Genomic DNA, 6,999 nt, shown 5'->3' with positions numbered 1-6,999 from the left:
CTTTACTAATTATAAAAACACTTGCGAATGAGAAGATAAACTAATTTGTGTAAAAATAAGGATACTAAGAAGTTTACACAAAACGAATATTGTGATATTACATTGTTTACGAGTTACATTGTTTACGATTTAACGGCCAGTGGAAAAAAATAAATTTAGCCATCGCCATCTGTCACATAAATCTTGCACTATTTGATGAGCCCCGACTACTTACTCAACCTCAAGGATTGGAAATAGAAACGCTATAATACAGACTACCGTTAGATGGCATTAGACGAAATAAATAATTAAGGACGTAAAGTTGTCATACTTGGAAAATAGTCTTACACTTGACTCAGAGGAAAAAATAAATACTTATTTGTTTCACATTTACTAAATCAAATAAATCTACTACGTATGTTGTGCATGGATTTAATTATCATGATTTGACAATTGCCGTTTATCAAGTTATGAAGCTAAAATACACTATCAACGTAATGTACTCAATAGCGCAGTTGTCTCAGTATTTGAATTAACTACGCCAATAAAAAGATTGCATCGAGTTCAAAACCTACTTCTATTTTTTTTTTTTTTTTGCTTGTTATTATTTTTTATTTTTTATTGGCTTCTAGTAATTGATATAATTAACTTACTATAAGCATGGATGACACATCGAACATTACTTTACGGAAAAAACCGATATGGAGATCATACAACAACTTGTCAGACATCCTACTTAAAGACACAAGTATCCTGAACTCTACTTTGTTGGATGACTCGGCGAAAAGCCTACCTAATATATCAGCTGGGGATAACTCCTATTTACAAGATTTAAAACAGCAAATCCAAGAACTTACATTGCAACTGGACAGCGCAAATGAAGAAATTGAGAAACTTAGCATGGACAATTTATCTCTTACAAAATCCATTGAAAATTATGAACGCAAAATTATTATTTTTAAAAAAATTGGCATATCTGATAACTTAGTCATGCATATAACTTCACCTACTGTGAGAAAAATAAAGAAGATAGTCTCATCAGAATGTGACAACATTGGAAATAACGATCTTACCTTCGCCAACTGTCCAGATAATAAGGAAACTCAATCAGGCCTTGGTGAAGCATGCAAAAAGACAGAGGATCAAACTGGCTCTGAAAAACATCCCCTGGAAACACCAAAGATTAGCAAAAATTTAAACAAAAGCACAGAAATGACAAAGGATCCTCAGAAGACACCTCGGCTCTGCAGAAACTTGAACAACAGCCCAAATAGTCAGAATAAAGCCCAAATCAAAACTACCACTAAATATAAGAAAGACGTTTGCTTAAATGCTACCAAAGATTCTACATATTTGCAGAAAATTAAACTCACTACTAGAAACTTACTGAAGTCTATTTCTAATAACAGGGATATCTGTAAGCGAAAAATTGTAATATTAGGGGATCAGCAAGCTTGTGGACTTGCTGTTGCTCTTTTAGAATCACGTAGAACATCATGGAACAACTACTATAAAATTTCAGCTACTGTCAAACCGAATGCTTTGTCTTCCGAAGTTCTTTCAGGCTGCAATAATTTAGACAAGCTTGGTAAAGAAGATAGGGTAGTGTTAGCCGTTGGTGCAAATGATACAAATCCGTTTTGTGTGATTGATGCACTTTCGCTGAACTTAAGTAAATTGCGTAACACAAATGTATTGATTTTACCAGTACTAAACAATCCATTTCTTAACACAGACCTACTAAACAACTACATTGGTTCGATTGCTAAACTACACTCAAACGTCACCTATTTAAAACTAAATGATGCAAAATTACACTATAAAGATAACACTCCAAAATTATACAGCGACCTGATAAATTATTCAATCGATTATGATGACTATAAAAATTTTCAAAAGAAAAATAAAACCGACTTCAAAAACCAAAAACACTAAAAAGTAGAAAATAATTTTTGTTTAGCTACACATGTAATGTACCTAGGTATGAAGTCGAGCGAGCATATTAAAACAAAATTAGAAATCCAAGAGTGAAGCTCGCCCGACTTCATACCTAGGTACATTACATGTGTAGCTAAACAAAAATTATTTTCTACTTTTTAGTGTTTTTGGTTTTTGAAGTCGGTTTTATTTTTCTTTTGAAAATTTTTTATTTCACAATTTTTAGTGGCCCCATTGTACTATAATATGCTATGCCCAGTTAAAACCCTACTGTTTACTAAGCTATTACACTGATCGCGAGCAATTTGCTCTTATCCATTGAGGAGTTCTGTTCTCCATCTCCAAAGATATTCATCAGATCTTCACCAAATTTATATGGGACCACCTGCACAGTATACCCTTTCAAACAAAAAAAAAATTTTCCAAATCGGTCCAGGGGTCTTTGAGTAATCGGGGAACATACATAAAAAATATAAAAAAAAAATAAAAAAAAAAAAAAAAAAAAAAAGATCCCGACGAATTGAGAACCTCCTCCTTTTTTGGAAGTCGGTTAAAAAGCAAATACCTAGTTGGGAAAAATGATGGGATAAAAAATCTACTTAAGATAAACGAAAAAATTACACGTAAGGAATGTAAAATTGAATATAAAAAAGGGACTATACCATACTATTTCATTAAACAGAAAAATAGTAGTAGCTCACCTAAAGAGTATAAAAAGGGAACCATACCTTACTATTTTAATAAACAGGTAAATAGTGTCAAGGTTCAAAATCCCATTATTTCACCTATAAAAACAAATCCGACCTACGTTAAAAAAATTACAACAAAGCAACTAGACAGTAAGTTTTTTCGTGGCCAATAAAACAGATAGTAAAAATATAACCATATTACATCAAAATATTGCATCAGTACTTAGTAAGATGAACTGTCTTGAGATTGCATTACAAGACCTAAGGAAACAAAAAATAAATATAGATATAATCTGCCTCAGCGAAACTTTCATAAAAAAGGGATATGAAAACTATCTTAAATTAAACAACTACAAACTTGCTGCTTGTTACTCGAGAGAGAAAGAAAAAAGAGGTGGCACGTGCATATTAGTCGAAAAAAGTCTAGAATTTAAATCTGTTAAAATCAGTCAAGGGTTGGCCTGCGACTATCTTTTTGAATGTTGTGCTATAGAAATTTTACCGTTTAATCTTATAATCTGCTGCATATATAGAATACCAAAATATGATAATATAGTAGATTTTTTTGGAAAACTTAAGTCGCTCTTAGAAAAAATTTCAATTAATAAAGACTATCAAATAGTTATATGTGGTGATTGGAATATTGATACACTAAAGGATGACAAATTCACTAAACAACTAAAAGAAATACTACATAACTACAACCTAGAAATTCATATAAATGCTCCTACAAGACGAAATGCATGTATTGATTTATTTGCGAGTAATATAAAACCAGTTGAAAGCAATATACATATGCTAGGCTTATCCGATCATGAAACTGCTCAAACACTTTCGTTCGCTGTCAAAACTAATATTAATTCGGAATGGTATGAATTTAAGCGAGACTACTCTAAAGATAATAGACGTAAGTTTGTTGACGCCATATCAGCATTATCTTTTGTGGAGGTTATTTCTGAATCTAGGCTTGAAATGGCTTTTGATTCATTTACTGATTTAATAACATTATTCTATAATTTATGCTTCCCTCCAATACGTATCAAATATATAAGTAAAAAAACAAAACTGTTTTGGTTAACCAAAGGCCTAAAAAGATCAAGCGTAACAAAGAGACGACTTTATCTGAAATATATAAAATCAGCAAGTGATAAAGCGCTAAATAAAAAACGATACTTTGGGTATAACAAACTTTTGAAGAAATGCATAAATACATCACAGAAAATCCAAAACGCAACATTGATCTCTCGTGGACGTAATAAATGCAAATCAACATGGATGGTTATAAAAAATACAACTACTAATAACATCGAGAAACCTAACATTGAATATATTAAAAAAGATAATGAAAAAATTTCTGATTCACAAAAAATTGCTGAAGAATTTAACAAATACTTCATAGAAATTACGAATAAAACACAACACATAACTAAAAATAAATCTTATAACCTGATTGATCACAAAAGCGTGAGCCTATTTGTCTCGCCAACCAATCCATTTGAGGTATATAAACTAATCATGTCACTCAACAATTCAAAATCTGTAGGTTATGATAACATAAGAACTGATATTGTTAAAGAAGTAGCGGTGCATATCTGTCACCCACTAAGTCATTTAATCAACTTATCTTTTGGATGTGGTACGTTTCCGCAACAGTTAAAGATATCAGTTGTCAATCCTATATTTAAGAAAGGCGACAAAACTGAAATGTCTAACTATAGACCCATTACCTTAATAACTATATTTTCGAAGATATTCGAGAAGGCTATGTACACTAGGCTAAATAACTTTATAACTAAAACTAATATTCTAAAAGAACAGCAATTTGGATTTCGGAAAAATAGTTCAACTACGAAAGCTTGTTTTAATTTAATTAAATTGATAACTGAAAGCATTAACCAACGTATTCCCATAGTAGCAATTTTCTTTGACATGAGCAAAGCGTTTGACTTTGTGTGCCATGATATACTTCTATCGAAGCTCGAACGATATGGAGTTCGTGGAATTGCACAAGACTGGTTTAAAAGCTATTTGACGGAAAGAGTGCAGTGCACACAGATAACAAAAGTTGTAGACGGCGTAAAACGTACGTACCAATCCACATTTAAGCATAACAAAACCGGTGTACCTCAGGGAAGCATTTTAGGACCAATTTTATTCTTACTATATATAAACGATCTTCCTGAGGTAACACAACACCAAACCATCCTATTCGCTGACGATACCACTGTTTTAATCAAATGTACTAACGAAAAAACATTTAATTCAGACATCAACCTAACTATCAATCAGATCATAGACTAGCTAGATAAAAATAATTTAAAACTTAATGTAGATAAAACAAAAATTGTGGCATTCAAAAGCGTTCAAGCTAAAGATATTCCTCTTCATATTCATTACAATAACAGTGTCATATGTGAAGTGGAATCAACCAAATTTCTAGGGATTGAACTTGATAAACACTGCAACTGGAAAAATCACATTGACATTGTATGTAGTAGAATCAATAAGTTTGTGTTCGCTTTAAAAAAATTAAGGAAGATAGCCACTAGAGACGCTGTTTTGAGTGCGTATCACGGTTACGTATCATCTGTACTTAATTACGGTCTGATAATTTGGGGTAACTCAGTTGACATAGACAGAGCATTCAAAGTACAAAAAAAATGTATACGGGCAATATGCGGAGCTCACTATTTGGATAGTTGCAAACCTCTTTTTAAATCCCTTAATATACTCCCTCTACCTTGTATGTATATAAAAGAAATGTGCATATTTGTAAAAAATAACCCTGATCTCTTCACCAGACATGGAGATGCACTTGGAAAAGCAACGAGACACAAAGACAGATTGATATACCCTGATATAAAATTATGCTTATTCCAAAATAATTCGTATTGCATGGCAATAAGCATATTTAATCAGCTTCCTTCCCACGTCAAAGTTATGCCATTAACTACATTAAAATCATTTTTAAATAAGTGGCTATTAGAGAAATGCTTCTATTCGATTAAGGAATACTTGAATCCTTATAAATAATAGCACCTATGATTTTTCGATATCACTAGTTTTTATTTTTATTTTGTTTGTCTAATTATTTTTAAAATATGTGTAAAAAACAAAATATATTCTGACATTAAGCACTACCTAACAGACAAGCATATTTTGAGTTGTTAATAATAATTGATATGTTTTTTATGGTTTTTATAATGTTGACATTTTTTGATCTTTATTTAACTATTATTTTATACTTTGCTTGTGTAAAGTCTATGTATGCCTTTCTTTACTTAATATTTTAGTCTTGACTTTATTTGTATTTAATTTAATTGAATTTAAGATAATATTCAAACACCAGTTATAGTGGTAAAATGTATAAGGCTCATCAGACATTATTCCAACATATTGTACCTACATTTTATTGAATAAATTATTGAATTTGAATTTGAATTTGAATCTGATTGAACTATTTGGTTAGGAGCTTGGTGCATAAGTTCGTTCATTTTAATAAAATATAGATGAAGCCCGCGACTTGATCCACGTGGATTTAGTTGCAGGTTTTATGCGTGGTCACTTCTTTGGAAAAAAAAGGAAATAGCTGACATGCAGATAAGTCAGGCTCCATACTAAAATATTCAAACCCCTTTCCCAATAACAAAAATGATACAGTTTTAAGGAGAAATAAACACACTTTGAATAATAGTAAAAAATACTATGACATGAAAGCTAGTAGGAAAATAGGCGACTTAACGAAATCCGACGAACGTGCTTGGTCACAAGTGACGCTGGTTCTATGACAATAACTTGCTATTTATTGAATGCAAAGAAAACTAAGTGCTTAGATTTTACACAACTTAATGTGAAAAAGTTGGTAAAGCTTTTATGATTAATATAGAGAAACACTAAAAATGGAGAACTTAACAATTCCTTTGGAAGTGATTCTGGATAATAAGCTACTATGGCAGCAGCGCCCATATTATTATAGACACTAGCCGACATACTCAGCTTAGGTGCTCTCAAATTAGGGATTAGACTTTACTGGTGTTGAAACGGTTAGACTCGTCTACGTCATCCAGCCCATTGCAAACGTCCTGTAGATTTTCGCAAAGAGCCGATTTTATGATTAGCCGATGAAATATACAAGGTATGAGGCGCGTGCACTTGAGGCTGTAGGCAATAATTAAATGCGGCAGCAGTGAAAGCGGTTTATTAAGTGCCGGCTTATGATCTATAAACTTATGGACTACTAGGGGATGCCCGCGGCTTCGCCCGCGTGGATTTCGATTTTTTAGATCCCATGGGAACTCTTTAATTTTCCGGGATAAAAAGTAGCCTATGTCCTTCCCCGGAATGTATTCCAAGTCTGTACTAAATTTCATTAAAATCGGTTCAGCGGTTGGGC

Source organism: Maniola jurtina, chromosome 8 (genome assembly GCF_905333055.1).
Source record: "Maniola jurtina chromosome 8, ilManJurt1.1, whole genome shotgun sequence".
In the NCBI taxonomy this organism is placed as follows: Eukaryota; Metazoa; Arthropoda; class Insecta; order Lepidoptera; family Nymphalidae; genus Maniola; species Maniola jurtina.
Note: the sequence above shows the minus strand (reverse complement) of the source record.